At 38.5% G+C, this 20,920-nt stretch overlaps 1 pseudogene; it reads left to right on the forward strand.

Moving 5' to 3' along the window:
* Positions 1–2,612: 2,612 nt before the first annotated feature.
* Positions 2,613–15,264, forward strand: LOC148008262 (uncharacterized; annotated as a pseudogene).
* Positions 15,265–20,920: the final 5,656 nt, after the last annotated feature.

Below are 20,920 nucleotides of genomic sequence, written 5' to 3' on the forward strand. Positions count from 1 at the left end.
GATGTGTGACCATCTATCACTCTCTTTAGTGTTGCCTCTTATGTAAATTTGATTTTTAAAAATAACATAGATTAGAGAATAGTTAGAATCAATCTAGCAAATTTCATATTAATTCTAACATACTTTAGCAAAGGCCACCTTTTGTTGAAGAAAACTGATGCGTAGGAGTCTCTCCTTGTGGAAGTATTGCCATGTCTCCATGCACATATCAACCATCCTCTTGTGGAAGTATTGTTATGTCTCCATGCACATATCAACCATCCTCTTGTTTGTCTCCACCATAAATTAGTGTCTGTTTATTTTTCATATTACAATAAGAGTTAGATTATACCAAAGAACTTGTTAGATTTCAATGTTTTGTTACATTTATTGATTTTTTAACTTTATTGATTTTTTAACTTTGATCATTTGATAAATGTCTCATGTTTTTATGGTAATTGAAAATTAGATTCAGACCGATTAGAGGGTACACCGCCACCTCCTACTGGTGGTGGTTGGGGTGCACAGAGTTCCAATACTACATATGAAGTCATTTACAATGATTTCTACTACGATGAGTCTATTATATGCTGGTGCACTCGTTGTCGTGGCACATATCGGAGGCCATGATGGGAGTGCTTTTCACATGAGATGACTCATTGTACTTTTGAGCAAGCACCACCACCTGAGGAGCGACATCGACCTATGGTAAGTTAATGTTCTCCCTTAGTTTTGTTATTGGTTATTTTATAAATCAAAGGCTCATATATAATGTAACCATATTATATATGTAGGTATATTCACTTGATGATGAGGGTGACTTCACTATCAGTGGTGCACATGTCCCTCGCACACGGCATGGACAGGTCATTTGTCAATTGCAGCTCGAGGTTTCTCAACATCCTCTACCTCCTACTTTGGAGGCTGAGACAGGTGGAGATCATCCGTTGCCTACTCGTTTGCATTCTCTAGTACTACAAACATATGATCGAAGACAATACAGAGGATGGCAGAGAGCATCACTTCCTTTAGATAGTGTGGTTTTTAGCTCTGGGGCAATTGCTACATGATTTCTCCATCTACCATCGGTGGAGTAGACAATCCCTCTTTATTGCACAGGATTTTCATGTGTCCCCCTCATTTAGAGGTCACCCTTATGTCTTTTTGTGGACCTATATATAGATGGGGTCCATGCCATTAGCTTACTCGCTACATGAATACTTATGGGTTATGTCTCAATGCAGCCTCTCTTTCTAATAGAGGGATTACACATGCAGAAGGACAAAGACACTATGTTGATGGAAGACCTTACTCTTAAGGAAACATAGAAGGTTTAATCAATAGTAGTCGAGGGATGAGTGCAATAACCAATTGCACGTTTGTGGAGTGTGAGATTAGTCATGAACCAAGACATATGAGTAGGGATGTACAAAGATACATAGCTCTCAATGCTATTAGATCATTACCTGCTAGTGATGAATTGCTAGTCAATTATGGATGCCGTAGACCTCCATGAGCACCCTTAACAGACGAGGGTTGAGAGCTTCATTGTACACAATTTCATAATGTTATTTTGTTCTCTTGGACCCTAATTCTACACTTTAATTTGCACCACATTCTTTATTGTCTCGAATTTAATTTGATAATCATCTTTTATTGTCTCTAAATGTTTTGTATTAGTGATAATTATTGAATTCCATGTGCATCTCTTGTTCCTTTTATATAGAAGCATGCTATTGATACAATCTTCTTTACCTTCAAATACGTAGATTCCAGATTATGACATCGATAATGTCAAAAATCAACGTTCACATGACATATCTCATATGTCAATAGAGTGCATGAGGATCCTACGCAGGAGTGATGCTTATGCGTATGAAAGACTAAATAAACAATATTCTAAGCACTTTAATGGGTGTGATGATATCTTTGATAACGACGATGGCTTGTCTGATTTTATTGAGGATTGGTATCAAAATGATAGTACAAGTGATATTCCTAACAACGAGAAATATCTTCAAGAAGAAGCTCTAAAGCGTATCTACACAATAAGAGAATTGACACCACTAAGTGTAAGCTTACTTATTCTTAATCTTCAAAATCCTTTTGGATGGATTAATCTATCCATTTCAACACTTTTGAAGTATGTAATAATCTAACATATTTTTTTGTTACATTCTAAACATGATTGATTGTCAGTGATCATATTTTTAATGAACTTGCATGCTAATCTCTCAGAAGTTCTTACTGACAAGCAATTCCCTTCCTGCATCACATGATGAGGTGAAGAAGATGATAAGTAGTCTTCGACTTGACTATTCTTCTATACATACATGTCCCAAGGATTGTATTTTATATAGACGTTATTACGAGGATAGTGTAACGTGTCCAAAATGTCAAATGTCTCATTATAAAGAGGAGAAAGGTAAGGTCCCTATAAAGGTATTGAGACATTTTTCTTGGCTCCGCATACAAAACATATGTTCCAAAGTCCCAGATTAGCTAAGCTTATGACATGGGGAGTGGAGCACAAGAGCAAAGATGGAGTAATGCAAATTCCATCAGATAGTCCTACATTTGAGTATGTTGATTTGTGATGGGAAAATTTCGCAAAAGAACCACACAATTGAAAGATGGGTGTAGCATTAGATGGTGTGAATCCATTTTCAATGAAATCAAGTGAATGGTCTACATGGCCAGTGGTAGTTATTAACTATAATCTACCCTTATATCTTAGCATTAAGAAAGAGCATTTAATGCTCTCACTCTTAATTCTGAGAAAATGACAAGTTAAAGACCAAAAAATTTATTTGACCCCTCTTATCGACAATCTTCAAGATTTGTGGAGAGGGATTGATGTCATGGATATGTCTAGAAGCATTAGTCAAAGACAGTTCATTGTTCATGGAATTTTAGCATGGACTATCCACGACTTTCTAGGATATAGTTTTTGCTTAGGTAAATGGTTTAAATATATATAGTGTCTCATACTTTTGTACAATGTTCATTGCACTAATCACCTTTGTTATGTTTTCCATGCAAGGGTATGTACGAAGGGTTATAAAGCTTGTCCAATTTGTGGTGATTGGCTGAGATCGACTTACAGCAAAAACCTCAACAAAAATATATATCTTTGATATAGATGATTTTTATCTGAAGATCATTATCTACAAGATAGAAGGCAAGCCATACATTTTAATGGAAATGTAGAAAAAGGGAGATGTCCAATACCAATGACACCGAAGGATTGGCATCTAAAGTGGAATGTTGGACTCACTATCGATCTGAAGTCAGAGATCATAAGCCACGATGATGATGATGCTATGAAGAAGCAAGCAAGAGGAAAACATGCTATACCTCAAAGTCCTTTGATATGGTATACTTTGGAATATTGGAAGGATTGGAAGATATGTCATCTTCTTGATCCTATGCATATATTCAAGAACATTGGTCATTCGTTATGGCAACACCTTGTTGGCTTGAAAGACACAACAGAAACAAGAAATGACTTAAAGGATTGAAACTCAAAGCCCAATCTATGGCCACTTTATGATGAAACTCAATGTGAGACAACCTATGAGCCTACCCCATGGGTGCTCATGACAGAAGAGCTAGAGACTATCAACATGAAGATTCAGTCAATTCGTATGCCTACAGGATATGGAGCATCTTGTCAAAACATGTTCACTCTAGATGACAAGAGCTTGTCTTGTTTAAAAACACATGATTGACACAATTTTGTGAAGGTAAATCTATCTAGATATTTGCAAGTATTTATTTTCTTTCATGTTTTGTTGATTGGATTAATCATGTATGCAGCATGTTCTACCCCTTGTTATTGATGGATGTACTACAAGAGGAGTCTGAGATGAAATATATCGCCCTGGGTCGCTCAAGGTATTTATTGCTCCTTAATTTTTAGTGTAAAATTTTATTTGATATCATCTTAATTCAAAAATATCTCTAATATCTTCTTTCTTTCACTAATAGATGGATTACATCTAAAGAGATTGCCAAAGGGTCAATTCCACAAAAGAAGTGTGAATGTATAGAGCTTATTTGTTTAATGGAAAAGGAACTTCCAACCTCCTTTTTTGATATCTAGGTTCATATTCTTATCCATCTAGTGGACGAGATAGAGCTCGTTGGTGTTGTGAGCACTCGATGGATGTTTTGGGCCAAGAGATTTATGGGAGTATCAAAAGGTTATGTATGTCAAAAAGTAAGACCAGAGGGTTCTATGGCAGAAGGATGGATGTTTGAAGAATGCATGTATTACATTTGTGAATACCTTGAGAAAACTGATTTTGAAGCTCCACACGTATAGACAAATGAGTCATCTTCTACCATGTCAAATGAGCTATTGTTCGGTAAGGGAGTCCCTTTTCGACTTAAGGTCTAAGATAAATTGTATATTTCTACTTTCATTGTCTATAATAGCGAATGCATGCATCAATTTGTTGAGAAATACGAGGAGGAACTTGCAAGCAAACGAGTTGGTAGACATAAAAAGAGAAGATCCAAATGTCAAACCGATGTAAATAACGACGGGGGCATTCCTACTTTCATGGATTGGTTATACACTCGTATGCAATGGGGGGTCTCATCACTGAGGACCAATACAACCGAGCTATGAGGATTCGACAGCCAGAGGAGGTATGTTTTTCTTACTTTCCTATTAAAAGTATAGCTAATTATAACTTTTTCTCTACCATGTCTACGTAAGCAACCTTGATCTTTTGTGTGTGTAGGTGAACCCGGATGTGAAGCATAGCGAGGAGGGGGATAGTGACGCTAGTAGCCATGGTGGTACTAGCGAAGATGTTTCTTCTTCAGATTCGTAGAGAAGCACCATACCTCCTCTATGGCCTTGTTTTCTTGTATATGTATGATCCATCTTTGAGCCTACTACTTGCGGCCACACTTTAGGTCGCAAGCACTTAAACTTCCCATGTAAATGCTTTTGATCTATAATGAATACATGGACTTTTATTTTCAATTCTCGTGCTTTTAGATCCATTGTCTTTTTCCCAAATGCACAATCTGATGTATGGGAGGGGGGGAAAGAAAACCAGAGAACTTTGCAACCACATGCTCTCTGGTTTTTTTTTTTCGAGTTCTGTTTTGCGCGTCTATCCGTGCGTCTAAATTGCAGAAAATGCGCGTTTATATGGGCGTCTACAGTGCAGAGTATACGCGCTAGATAATTCAAATTTAAAAAAGAAATTAGATATCTTTTTTTTTAAACGAGATTTTTTGTTTTCCGTTCGCGTCTACGGGTGTTTTTTGTAAAAGCACGTCTATAAGCGTATCTATATGCCCGTCTAACTGCCAAATAGACGCGCTAATAGACGCAAAAAATGAATTAAATAAATAGCAATTTTGATTTATTATGCGCATGTATTCATGTGTGTATATGTGCGTCTATTAGCGCGTCTATTTTTACATGTAAATTCGTTCATACATGCGATTATAGACACGACACAGTAGACGTGCAAATACACGGGCGGATAAACACGCCCGTAAGTTTTTCTCTATATTCAAAAATGGCGTCTAAAAGTACATCTATGAGGCCTTTTTGTTGTAGTGTAAACAAACAAAGACATCAAAAGGATATATATATTAAGAATTCTATATGTAAAAAAAAGATGACATTACTATTTTATCAATCGAGAAGCTTATTGATGCGCTGTAGTGTGTGCATGAGAAAAATTCTCCACTCCTACATGTGGCTGGGAGGATGTACCCTCTCCACGATATACATGCATATTGAATCTCCCATGAATCTGGATGGCGCTGTCTAAACCAACATCATCCATCTCCACGTAATCTGCCATGGCCTTTGACAATGTTTCTCTAGAAAGTCGAGTGCCTCGTAGTAAAGTCTTGATGACACAAGGAACTTCAGACACCTATCCATATAGAAAAAAAAGAGAAATTTTCTAGATACTTATCAAAGTATCCAGAAAAAGTCTCATATAGTAAAGGTGGAACACTTTACAAGTTAGTGATATAGTAAAATATTTCTGTATAGGAATTTCTAAATTCTCTAGTTATCTATGTAGTGAAATTTTACTATATAAACAAACTAGTTAGAACTAATCATATAGTATTTCTTATATATAAGAAAACTAGTTGCAATCATGTAGATAGTTTTAAGAATTGCTATTATGATAAAAAATATAAATCAAAATAATAGAAAGAATTAAAAGATGTTATCTTCACTAATAAAGAGGTCAATTCAAGATACATATATCATCAATACTCAAAGGTTTATTGTGATTTTTTGTGACATGAATTTTCTCTCTATAGAGTAACCAATCCACAAGAGCTTTTCTCATGGTTGGTAATGTTTGCTCATTGCGTCCTCCTAAAAAAGTAGGATCTCTCTTAATAACACCATATGTAGATTTTAACGATGCAGATAGCTCATCAATGGATTGGATGTCTAAATATTTGAGGAGAATAGTTTCTTCGTCTTCCTCTTCAAATGCATTAACAACCTGCATTTTAGAAATACAACATAGATTAGTGTGCTACTACATCATAATTTAATTAGCTACTCTATTGTCTTAATATTTAATAACATTGAGTTGCCGATGAAGTTCTTGATGGCAATTCCACATTAGAAGGATCTACACTTTTTGATGGCTCAACATGATCGAGAGTCTATAGTATAGACAAGAAAATAAAGTTAACAAAATAAAATTATGCCACAATTAGTAAAAAGAAATGCAAAGAAGTACCTTAGATAATTTCTTATTTTTGCCCTTACTCTCCTTTTGTTTTTGCTTGGTTTGCTGCATTTTCTCGCTCATCTTATCACAATAAGTTTGTAATTAGATATAATTTATTAAATGCATATATTAAAATAAAATATCAAGAGATGGCTAAGCATACCTTTCGTACACGAAGACTTTTTCGTGCTACTTCAACCTCCTCAGGATCTTGGATCATATCTTGTGGAAGAGAGTGTTCACTACTACATGAACCCTATAATACAAGAAAAGTAAAACTTAAAATGGAATATCTTTTAATTTAAAAGTATACAAAAATTAAGAATATATGTATATATTCCTCATACAGATGGAATTCCTTGTAGTAGCTCCATAAAACTATGATTTGATTTTAAATAGTCCTGAAACATACGTTAAGTATTAGAGACAATCAAATGAAAAAAGACTACAAACCAAGATATACTAACCATTTCATTATTTTTTTGACATTTTTCGGAAGCAAAAATTGAAACAAGAGGCGGACCACCATTGTGAGATTCCAACTAGTACAAGCAAGAAAATTGAAGTCAATATCAAAAACTAAAAACTCCAAATATCAAAATATTTAAATGGGTGAACGATGTACATACATGTGTTGCACTATTCTCAGAAAAGATACATTGTTCTTCCACCATAAGTTGTGGATAATACACCTCCTCACTTGTATCCTAAAATTTTAGAGAAAATATAATGAAAGGTAAATATATCTAAGAAACTTAAAGTGAAATGATTATAATAAAGATAAAGATAATAAAAATTATACAATAGAAAAAATAAAACTTGAGATGAAAATTGCAAATCTTACCGGTTTTTGTTGCATATCTACTTGCTCGAAGCTATGATTCTTCTATTAAAAAAACATAGTTGTGCCAATCAATACCAATTTCTTATGTATATAATCTATGGTGAGAAAATTTGATAAATAAGTATGCTTACCAAATATATATCCACCAAAGATGATCTTTTCCTCTTGAGTTTCTTTCTGAGATTTTGAGCAACAGAAAGATAGTACAGATATACATCCTCCTTTTTCCAAAGATAAGTAGCACCAGGAAACTCAAGGGGTAAAATTTGATCATAGTTTTGATCTATGATCTCTAAAATTCTATGTTTGTCATCTTTATTATTATGAAACCGTAAATCATTGCCAATCTCATTGCTCTTGACCCAATTATACACTTTTCTGTACAACTATACAAACCATGAGACAAGCTAAAATCAAACAAGACACAAGCTAAAATCAAATTTACAACTTTATATGCTAGTATTCCTCAAACAAGAGATTATATCCATACATTAATCTTCTTCAAGCAAGAAATTTTCTCATTTTTTAATAATCACACATGCACACATACACACATACACACAAAGGTCCAACTACTTATACATGAGACACAACATGAGCTATATCCATGAGATACTTTCCTAATATACAAACACCCATAGATAAAGCATTATGATACACACAATGGGATGGTGATCAGATAATGATGTCCATTATGACCAATGCTACTAGCACCCATTTGGATCTCCAAGAATGCAACACACATACACCATCTCTCTCTAAAGCAGTCAAGTTACATCACGTGATCTCCACACTATTGGAACATCTATAGACTCTCCAATTGATAATGTTACTCTCCTTCTCTTTGTAACTTCAAAGTTTGACATTACCATGCAACACAAGTTCCAATCCCTCCAAATATCTTCATCAATATCAATTCTCCATGTACTTCTATTATGATCACACTTCAACCATGACAATTTGCACATTTTTTCTTCATAATTTACCTCTCTTATCATTGCATGAATGTACTCCCCATCCATATCATCTGAAAATCACCTATAAAATTTGAATGTAGTGTAGGGACCAAATCAATAGCACCAAGGTTTGCTACTAGAGAGTTTCCTTACAAGCTACTACAATATACTCTACCTCTATAGTAGATAGGGGTATGCATTTTTGCACCCTAGACATCGAAAAAAGAACACCTTCAACAAAAGGTAAAGACATAGCCAAAGGTGGACTTCCTACTTTCTTGCATGTCTTGCATAATGATAGTCAATGTATCCCATGACTCCTATATCGTGGCCACCATAACAAATTTACATATGTGCAATGCCCTTAAGATACCTCATGATACCCTTCATGGTATCCTAATGCCGCATACTAGGTGTAGCTATATAGCTTGCTACAAATCCCACTATAGATGCTATATTAGGATGAGTGGCTAGCATGGTATACATCAAACTACCCAATACTGATGCATAAGGATCTTGGCCATGTCGGCCTTTTAGTGATCAAATTATGGATAATTGGCTTGACTAACCTTCACATTAGAAGGTAAAGGACAACCAATAAGCTTAACATCTTGTATATGAAACCGTTCAAGGGCCTTCTAGATGTAGTCCTTCTCTAATAAGTAAAGGAGCCCCTTATACAGCAATCACACATGATGTACATCCCAAGAATATGTGAGGCCTATCCCATATCCTTCATCTCAAAGCTCTTCTTAAATTGAGTCTTCAAGGTATCTAGCTCATTCATAAGCATTCTCAGCAATCAATATATCATCCATATAGAGTATCAAATTTATAAGCCTACCATCTCATGGGCCTTCTTCGTGCATAAACATGGAACCATATAACTGCAAGTATATCCCTATGAATGCATAAACACATCAAACTTGTGGTATCATTTTCTAGGTATCTACTTAAGGCCATAACGAATCTTTCTCAACTTGCACACTAGGTGTTCCATATTTTTATCCCCAAATACCTTAGGCAACTACATATAAATCTCATCATGCAAGCCCCCATATAACAAAGCCATCTTTACATCCATATGATAACAGTCCATATCTAACTATGCAACCAAAGTCAATACTAAGCACAAGGTAGTCATCTTGACTATAGGAGAGAATATCTCATCAAAGTCAACACCATGGTCCTGCTTAAAATCCATGGCAACCAATCTGGCCATATATACTAGCTTAGGCCGCCCATGGATACTCTTCAACTTGTACATCCACTTGCACGGAAAAGCATGTTTTCATTAGGCAAAGGAACCAAATCCCACATATGATTTTTTTCCAAATAATGAGTCATTCTCTAACTACATCAGCTCTACACATGGCCTCATCATAGGTAAGAGGCTTACTAGAATATGTCACCATAACATATTCCATGAAAGGTGGAAATTAATTAGACTTGCGTCTATCTCTAGTAGACCATTGCAAAACAAGCTTTGGGGCATGTATATCCTATCTAACATCAGGTCATGGACCATTGGAGCATCAATTGTAGGCTCCTATCTAGTTGGTTGTATGAGAGAAGGAGGATCCTCCCAAAATATCACCCTGTGAACCTCAACTACCTACTTAAGCTGCTTATACATTTTCTCCTCATGCAATATAACATCATGGCTATGGATGGCCTTCCAAGTCTACGAATTCCATAGGCAATATCCCATCTTGCCTAGATCTCCATAACCAAGAAAGTTGCATTTTATTGACTTAGAATCTATATTATTGAGCTTGTACTTATGAATATGGTTGAAAGCTCATGGAGCTTTTCTAGACCATATCTCCTCTATAATCTGATAGTCAAGTGATGACACCAAAAGAAGCACAAAAATAGTGCACAACAATATCCATGCATATATCACACTTTCATCTTTTGTAAAGGGAATAATATTTACTTGTTGCAAAATCACTAAAATACACCCTTACACGTGAGGGGACCACATCCACATCCATCATAAATAAATGGTATATACAAAAGTGCACGTGCATGCACTTCTAAAAATTTAAAAAGAATTGAAATGTAAAGACTAAAGCTTTACGAATACAAATGTATCAAAAATTCAAAGAAATAATAAAAATATGAAGGGTTGTGTGTCTTTAGAGGAAAAGTGGGGTGGACAACACGACTGATTCTGCGTCTCTTTCTCTTCTTTCTTCCAAGACCCACACATTCTCCTTTTGAAAGGTGAAAATATTTCTCTTTCCTCTCTCCTCTTTTCCCTTTACTCTTTCTTTTGTTCATGACAAATTTGAATCGATGAAGATGATGAAGATGACAAATTTGTTCATTATTAAGAGAGAAATTTATGGTTTCTTTTCAGCTTTGAGATTAATGGTGGAGCCATACACATACATTTTGTGTGCTTTGTTCCTAGTTTCACTACAAGGATTTGAGCTAGTAGCGACTCCGATTAGCGATGGCAGATAGCGGCGTCACAATTGGGGTCGCTATTGGAGTCGTTATTTGAATCGCTATTTGCATCGCAAATAGCGACGCTCCACAGGGAAAAAAAACGGTCGAAACTGAGTGCGGTTTTCATTTCGCGTTTGCGGCTTGTGAGTTTTGAGAGCGAGAGTGAGGGAGAGAGCGACCGTCATGAGAGAAGGAGAGGAAGAAGACTTGTCGCCACCGCCACCACCGTTGTTCATGAAGGAGAGGAGGAGCCTTCATCGCAAAGAGAAGCCGCCCCACGCTCGCCATATCTCATCGGTGAGTCTCCCTCTCTCTTTCTTTTGCTTGTTTAAGGTTTAAATCACTCTCTTTTGCTTGTTTAGGAGAGGAAATGAGAGAGAAAGAGAGGGAGAGGGAGAGAGAGGGAGAGAAAGAGAAAGAGAAAGAGAGGGAGAGGGAGAGGGAGAGGGAGGGGGAGGAAATGAGAGAGGGAGAGAAAGAGAAAGAGAGGGAGAGGGAGGGAGAGGGAGAGTGCATTCTCTCTCTCCCTCTCCCTTTTGCTTGTTTAATGTTTAAATCACTTTCTTTTTTGCTTGTTTAGGAGAGGAAACGAGAGATTAAGAGAGAAAGAGAGGGAGAGGGAGAGGGAGTGGGAGGGAGAGAAAGAGAAAGAGAAAGAGAGGGAGAGGGAGAGGGAGGGGGAGGAAATGAGAGAGGGAGAGAAAGAGAAAGAGAGGGAGAGGGAGGGAGAGTGCATTCTCTCTCTCCCTCTCCCTTTTGCTTTTGGAGAGTGTTAAGATATATTGTGAGAGGGAGAGGAAATACGAGAGAAAGAGAAAGAGAGGGAGGGAGAGGGAGAGAAAGTGAAAGATAACATATATTGGAATGATAGCATATCCATGATTATGGTAATGGTATCCACTTTACGTTTTTTATGGGTACCATTACATCGACTCCTTAAGGGGGCTAAAAATTAGTCATACTGTTTATAAAGTCTAATTAGGAGATTTAAGATGCACGATAATAGACTTATCGATAATGGTATGCAATGTGCTTTGCCATGGGCCACGTACATTGGTGACTCTTTAAGATGGCTTAAAATTGGTCATGTCCCTCATAATGTCCAAGTAGGGGATCTAATTGTGATATGCATAATTCATTGTTTTTATATTAACTTTATAGGCATAACAAATTAGAAATCATGCCAACTAGTCAACAGAAGGACTAAAAGAAAATGATACCCTAGCTAATGGTCATTACGGTACTTCATCAAAATGAACCCAAAAGTATTGTTATAGAAGAAAAATCCATTAAATTGAGTATAGGATATTTTCTCTCAGGTCTTATGACTATGAGTAGAATTGATTGAAATAAATTTTATTACTATAGTTGATAAATTTCATAGATGGCATTAATTTTAATACGTGATCCTAGGACAAAAAAACCACATTTCTAAGATGCTTTTTGTTGAGACTGATTTATTATTAGACTAAGAGATCCTCAATTATGCTCATAAATGGATTACTTATACTCAAAGCCCTCTAGTGCAGTTTTTTACAATAATGAATAATTATCTACCAGGACAAACAAATCCTTGAGCATGATACAAGGCCGAGATATAACATCAAAAAATCTCTCAACTACTATGTACAGTGCAAGATTTATGGTCAACTTGCAACTTGACGTACATCTCCATAAAGCTATCCATTTAAGCCTCATTTGCTGTAATGTAGATAAGATGGAAAACGAAGGTCTTATTGTTCAAGATCGTGAGACGTATCTTAATCAGCGTGTCCCATGTCCTTGCTCTCAATGCAAGTTGGCAATTAGACGAAAACGCCGATTATCTATAGAACACGTACGACGATTTGGCGAGTTTCAATCTAAGATCATTGATCAGGCGATTGTGGATTTTCAGCAAACGGTAATTTGAAGTTAATATTAATCATGCATTGTACTTGCAAGCTAATTGAAAACCCTACACAATAAGATTGGGTCTTGTTGGCAAATTTTCTATCCAAGGGGGTGATGTCTCGACCCAAGGGGGAGTGCACCCTTTGCGACCAATTAGAAGAGTTCGTGGACGTGCGATGGATGGATTGCAGGAGCCAATCCACCACTCGGAAGGCCCATCTATACCGTCAATGCCAGAGAAGACAGACAACCTTCCCGACCTACCTACAATCTTGGAGCCTGAGATGGAGGCAATGATCGATGCATTGATTCCCATGGATGTTGAGACATCTGACCCGCTTAGAGAGGAAGCATCCATACCATTATATGATGGGTGCCGAGTATCTCAGTTGAAGACATTGCTTGCACTCTTAAGTGTGCAAGCAAAATACGGTTGGAGCGATACGAGCTTGACTGAGTTATTCAGGTACCTTGCACATAGGCTTCATTGATTTTTTTTTTAACAGTATTATTGCAAACATTTGTGCTTTTTCAAGGTGTTTTATGATTTTTTTCAGGTTATTGAAATATCATATATTACCACCTGCAAATACCATGCCTGAGTCTCGTGATGATGCACGACATGTTTTACGGAAGCTTGGCATGGACTACAATAACATCCATACATATATCAACGACTGCATACTGTTTCGAGATGAATACGAGACTATGGAGACATGTCCAAAGTGTGGTGCTCACAGGTATCGACAGGATTTGCAAGGGCAAACCATCCCTCAAAAAGTTCTCAGACACTTTCCGCTCATCCCCCGCATAAACCACATGTTTTGCACGCCTGGCATGGCAAGCTTGACAACGTGGCATGTGCAAAATAGGTCCACGAATGGAGTTCAACGAATATCAGTGGATTCGTGCGCATGGAGCCACATTGAGTCTACCTTCCTAGGCTTTGCGCGAGAGCCAAGGAATGTTCGGCTCGGTCTCGCCATGGATGGTGTGAACCCATTCGGTCTACGCTCGACTTCTTATAGTGTGTGGCCTATAGTGCTTGTCAACTACAACATCCCTCCATGGCTTTCTACGAAGAAAGGACATCTCATCCTTAGCTTGCTCATCCCGGTGTCGTATTGTTGCGCATTCGAGGTGTGAAAACCACCCAAAAGTTGTGTGTGGGATTTGATAATTTGTACATATTTAGTTGTTGTGATTATACTTTTGTTATGCGTAGGTAGTATAGTGAAGAGGGTTTGGAGCAAGAGGAATTAATTAATAATGCTCTGGTTGACATGTATGCAAAATCTGGTATGCTTGTAGATCAAGATGTTGTTTCCTGGAGTGCCATGATTGCAGGCTGCACTGAACATGGGCTTGGTCTTGTTGCTCTTGAATGTTACGAGAGGATGAAATAAGAAGGCATTAGACCAGACAGAGTGACTTTTCTGTGCCTTATGAAGGCATGTGGCAGCATCAAATGCATAAGGTGAGGTAGGCTGTTAAATGATCATATGATACGGCAATGACTAAAATCAGATGTTGCTATTGGAAGCACGATTGTGGACATGTATGTAAAATGTGGAAGTTTAAACGAAGCGCATAAAGTCTTCAAGGGCTTGCTGGAAAAAAATAAAGTGTCATGGAATGCTTTAATGTCAGGATATATTCAAAATGGATTCAGTCTCACTGCCTTGGATCTCTTTAGGGACATGCAATGAAATGTGGGAGGATGGAAGATGCACGAAATGTTTTTAATCAACTGCCTAAACAAGATGCTATTTTCAGAAAAAGCCAATTTGGGCCTGCTTTACTAGTTGGATGGGGAGAAAAACTAATTTGGGAGGAAGGCCAGGGCCCACTTGAGTTCCCCGATCTGGGCAAGCATTGCTCTGTGGACGACGGCAACCTTCTCGATTTTCTGGGAAAATCTTACATATTCCAACAAGTTTGTGTGCAAGGACTGTAAACAGGAGGTTTGTTTAAAGCATCGTTTTGGTCCAGATCATGATTGCAAGGGCCCAGCGAGGCTCCACTCGACAGGCTGAATTGTTCAGAACCTCAATCCATGGTGCTGATCTTCAAGGTCAAGTATCAGGACTCTCCACAGGTGGATGTTGTTGCATAAGACGAGGATCAAATTATTGGTGGAAGTGTAAATATTTTGTGCATAGGAAATTTCCAAGATAGAGAAAAGATGCGAGCAGAAAAAGAAATACGCCTGCGATATGATCGGTTCTTTTACAGATTTCCAGATGGAGAATCTGCAGCAGATGTCTATGATAGAATAACAGGATTTAGAGAGACTTTGAGAGCGGATATTGACATCGGTCGTTTCCAGAGACCTGAGCCTAAGTCAAAAGACATCAACTTGGTGCTAATTTCTCATGGACCTGAATTGATGGACTGAAAGGGACCTGTGGGAGGAAAGATCTCTGCAATTTGAAAAAGGAGAATCACAAGATTGATTTATCTCATCCTAAAGGAGAATTACGAATCCTTGAAGTGACAAAATCGGTAGATGGAGGTGATCCAGGGGAGAAACCAATGATATAAAGCTTGTGGAGTTGTCATTGTTAGTCGCCCTGGGGAGTTGCAAAAGTCCGATTTTGGAACAGTTGCTGGATTGTTTGAAGTAAAGAAAACAAGGGACTGCACCCCATCAGCATTATAGAGATACTTTCTGCTTCAGCGAATGTGGAAGGTGTAAGGATGTCGTATATGTGGCTAAATATCAGTATATAGATGGAGAAACAATTATTCAATTACAGCAACATTTCCCTTCATGCTACTGGCTTTCCCCTTCAAGAATCTTTCTTGATGTAAATTTTCAGACCAGTACTGAAATTGAAGTGAAGAAGCACCCCTGCACCAAGCAGCCTATTCACATAACAACAAAAAGAACAATGTCATGCAATCCAAATATCGTATCAGGTTGTTAAAACTGCAAATTTACTTTGATTCGAAGCTCATAACTGGACCGGAAAAAGATGACTAAAAATCTTTCTGCATTAAGAAAGAATTTGCTGCATTTCTGTGATGTTATTGCCATGGCTTCTTGAGTGAACTAGGAGCTTCAGAGCTATGTATCCAGTTCCTTTCATGAGTCTCAATTGTAGCTGTCAATTATCTCATAAGATGAGCTGGACAAATACTTGGATTTGCAAAATTTGGTCGCAACTTTGTTTTCAAAAACCCTTCGACATCTTTGGTGAACCTGACGTGAAAGCATCGCAGAAATTTCAGGATGGGAGATACTTCAGCATCTATTTCAGCCTCTTCTACAATTTCAGCTGCATCCTCTACTTCAGCTCTATCAATGACTGCTGTGCCAAGTACTTCAACAGATGATCTAAAGCAAATTTTGTAGAATATGTCTATGTATATGCAGCTGCAAAATCAGCAGACACAATTGTATATGCAACAGCAGCAACAATTGCATCAACAGCAGTTGTCTCAGCAAAGGCAACTCTATTCGGAGCAGGAGAATGCAAACAACGCGACTAAGGCGATTGAAGCAGTTGAGAATGAGAAGAAGCTATTTGATGGCCGTAATGTTTCAGCATATTTGAAGACATATGAGATCAAGATGGGGTTTTTTGGAGTTTCAGCTGGACTTATGAGTAAGTACTTCCTTCGTCTTGTCACACCCGCCTTGAGGGCAAAAGTGACTGATCTTTTTATTCAAAATTTGCATTGGCAAGATTTTAAGAAGGCCCTGAAAGAAGAGTATTTCCTTGAGGACTTTGGTATGGCTACTCGGCCGTCATTTCGAGAGTGGGTCTACATGCCAAACAAAGGTCTAGCTGCTTCAGAGTTGATTCGAGAATTTGAAGAGAGGTATAGTCAGCTTGATGCCATTGAACAAAGAGCATTGGATGTTGAAAAAGTTGAGCTTTTCTTGCAAGCTGCAGATCCTGCTCTTCAGGAAGAATTGGGAGAGCTTCTTGAGGATCGCACGAAGCCTATGGGACTTAAAACAGATTGGCAGGTTGCCCAAGATGCAGTCTCGACTTTGACCAAGAGGAGGATATGGAAGACCCGCCTATAGAATGGTTCTATGACACCGACACCTTCTTTTTCTCCTATGCCTGCTTGTATCCCTGTTATTTCTTCTCCTCCTCAGCCAGTTTCTTGGCCTATGTCAGTGCCTACTGTTTCTACTCCTCCTATTCCTCCTGTTCCACGACCGATGCCTGCACCTTCTGCTCCAAAACCATCCGCTCCATCGGTGCCTACCTCTCTTGATGACATAATCAAAGGCATAATGGATTTGACACTGGAGTCAGTTAAAGCGGAGTTGGTGGGAAAATTGAAAGATCAGTTTGCTTCGACTGCGCCTACTACTACTTCTAGTGCTCCTACTGCACCTAGGAGTGCTCCTACTGCACCTAGGAGAGATGGGAGATGTATTTGGTGTGATAGTACGGACCATCAGCATTGCAGGGATTGTGAATCTTTTCAGGATGCAAGGAGGAAGAATTTGGTATTTTGGGGACAAGATGGTAAGATTTGGTTGACTGAAACAGGAGCTCCACTTGCTGCCAACTTTGGTAAAGGTGGAATGAAGAAGTTAGTGGATGACATGGCTGCGCGTACTTCTTATGTGACAGCTAGAGGTGATGCTTCTACATATGGAGTCCAGGTTGAGAAGGGATCAGAGACTCAGTCTCAGCACTATGGACTTATGCTATGGAGACTGCAAACAAGGGAAAAATTCAGCAAACTGTTTTGACTAGTGCAGGCTCTAGCATCAGATCTGAGACAGGTTGGGATTCGCCTCTGTTGACAGGTACTCTATTTATGCTTATTTGGCTAAGTCTCAGGGAGCAGATGTACTTGTTGAGGAGAAGCGTAAGAGGGATGAAGAAAGTCTAAGTGCAGCTAAAAAGACTAGAGGGGGTGAGTTTGTTACTCCACCTACTGCAGGACCGTCTTTGAGACGAGGGCTAGATCGACAGATGGAAGATGCTCAAAAGAGAGAAAAGAGGCAAGAACCTAGAGAGAGAAAGTAGCCACGATCTAGATTGATGTCCGATATTGAGACATCTACAGATATGAATAAAATTTTTAATGACAAGATACTTGGCAGTGAGGTGACTTTCACTATTTCTGAGGTTTTGGGCATCTCAAAAAGAGAGTTTCAAGATCAGTTTCAGGAGGTTTTGAAGAGGAAAAGACATGCATTGCCTACCACTGATACACAGGGAGTTTTGATTGCGGAGTTGGATGAGGATGAGGATGAGGTTATGGTTGAGAATGCTTCTATTTTTTCGCAGGTAAAGTAGCAGATGGCCTATGGATGTAGAGCATGGGTGGCATATGAGAGCTGCCAATAACACTGCAGGTGATTTGTATGCTGCCTGTCCCAGTGTCAAGGTTTCTATTGGAGATGTAGAGGAGGATTTCCATTTCTTTGTGCACGATTCATGCTCTTATCCTATAATTCTTGGATAGCCATTCATCACAGAGATGCACATGGAAACAAAGGTAATGGATGATGGATCTGCTTATGCACGGATTCGCAGTAAAGATGGTATGAGAGCAGTTCAATTTATGACTGTGTGTGTGAACCATGTTAGAAACAGGGATACTCTTAGAGATGCACCTTTGCCCACTGTGAGGGATTCGGGTTTTCATTAGGTACCGCTGTTTCGCGAGACGACGGTGGTACAGAGCAGAGAAGATTGGAGTTCTCGCCTCCTGGCAGCAGTGTTTTCTCCTCCGGTTCTGTTGGGATTTCAGCAAATAGTTCAATGAGCTATCAGAAGATTTCTAGGTTGCCTAGAGCTGCCAGGCAGTACATATGCAGGAAGGAGAAAAATTTGAAAAATGTAGGAATTTTAGAGGATGATGACCATATAGATGGGATGTATGACAATATGATTTGTGCAGATACGATGGAAGAGATGAAAGATATGCTAAAAACTGATATGCAGAGTTGTCACATTAATGTATTAGTGCAATCCCTGGACATGTTTCATGAAATTGCAGATTTTGTGTCACAAATTGAGTCAGAGGCTGAGGTGGCTCAGCAAAAAGTGTTGAGTGCTGAAGAAATTCAGCAAAAAGCGTTTCCAACTCGTTATGATCAGCTTACAGAGACACAGAGGGCTAAAAACTTTTAGCCAACAGAGTTTACTGCTAAAATATTTCAGCATTCAGAGTTTAGGGCTGTTTCTATGCAGTCCATAGAGCAGAGGGCTGAGGATATTCAGCCATTGAAGTGCAGAATTGTTGATTTACAGCAAGCGTTGAGTAATGCAGAAGAGCATAATGAAGCCAGGGTTGACACGAAATACAAAACTGTGGATAAGAAGGTGAAGCCGATAGCTGTACCGCTTTCACTTGACAGTGATCAGTAAATAGAGAGGGCTGCCAAACAGCCAATTTTGAGGAATCCGGAGCATATTGGTCATAAATTTTCAGCAGAGACTCTTGCTGAACTGAAAATTGGAAATGGTGATTTCTTGCTACCTACAGAGAAGCAATGCTTTTAGGAGATGCTTGAGCGACATGGAAGGGGATTTGCTTTTTTCCCGCATGAGATTGGATGTGTGAATCCAGATATTGTTGCTCCTATGGTCATTTTTACTATTCCTCATATTCCATGGAATCTTCGACCTATTCCAGTGCCTAAAGCACACCTTCCAAAGCTGATTGATTTATTGAATGAGAAAATCAAGATGGGAATTCTTGAACCTTCATCTGCACCATACTCAAACAGGTGGTTTACGGTTCCAAAGAAGAATGGTACTCTCCGATTTATACAGGACATGCAGCCAGTAAACAGAGTTACTATCAGGAATGTTGGTATAGGTCGAGTTGTGGATGAGTTTGCAGAAGCATTTGCTGGACGTGCCATCTATTCTTTAGGTGATTTGTATTCAGGATATGATCAGTTTCAGCTGGCTTCGGAAAGCAGGGACATAACCACCATGAGAACTCCTATTGGGCTTGTCAGGATGTGTACCTTGCCTCAAGGTGCCACTAATTCTGTTGCGCATATGATGAATGCCATGCATAAGGTTCTTTGTGATTATATACCTCAGCTTACTATGCCTTTCTTGGATGATGTGCCCATTAAGTGGTGTGCAGAAGAAGAGAAGAATGAGAGTCTAAATGAGCAGGGATGTAGATACTTTGTGGCTGATCATATTTCAGCTTGTGAGAAGATTTTGGCCAGGTTAGAAGAAGTGAACTTGACACTTTCAGGGCAAAAATCTGTTTTTAGAGTGAATGAGGTTATCATTGTTGGACATATGTGTGGATATTATGGCAGGAAACCCTCACGTGATAAGGTGGATGCTATAGGCAAGATTGTGGAGTATTGTTCTACCACTTCAGAGGTGCGGAGATTCATTGGAGCTTGTGTGTTTTATATGATTTGGATACCTCATTTTGTAGACATAGCAGATTGTCTATATCAGCTGCTTCGAAAGGGGTAGAAATTCTATTGGGATGAGAGCCACACTAGAGCCATGCGGAAATTAAAGAAGTTATTGCAGATTGCTCCTACTCTCAGGAAAGCGGATTATAATTGCGGAAGGCCTATTGTATTGACAGTTGACACTAGTCCAATTGGCATAGGTTGGGCTGTGGGTCAAAATGATGCAGATGGAAATAGGTATGCTATTCGGTTTGGGGGGAAAGTCCTAAACGAGAGACAGAGGAGATATCCACAAATCAAGAGGGAGTTATTGGGGATTGTTACGGCTCTCAAATGTGACAAGGAGTACTTTATTGGAGCTTGAGTTGTGGTAGAGACAGATTGCTTGCCATTGATTGGTATGATTACGAGTTTCTCTACTCCGGATATAGCTATGTTGAGATGGATTGCATACATCAAGTCATTAAATCTAGAATTTAAACACATAGTAGGGAAGGATAATCCAGTGGCAGATATGCTGTCGAGAGCCAGATATGATGATGAGGAGATGCTATTTGCAGAAGAGGATGATGTAGAAATTTCAGCCATTATGGTTGATCATGTTTGTCATGTCTATGATATTGTGGCTTTCATAGAAGAACTTTATGTTGGAGATTGGTTGCAGATTGGCAAGTAC

This window comes from Lygodium microphyllum, unplaced genomic scaffold (assembly GCF_053477565.2).
Source record: "Lygodium microphyllum isolate KBCC unplaced genomic scaffold, Lygodium_microphyllum_v1.1.10 scaffold_222, whole genome shotgun sequence".
NCBI lineage: Eukaryota > Viridiplantae > Streptophyta > Polypodiopsida > Schizaeales > Lygodiaceae > Lygodium > Lygodium microphyllum.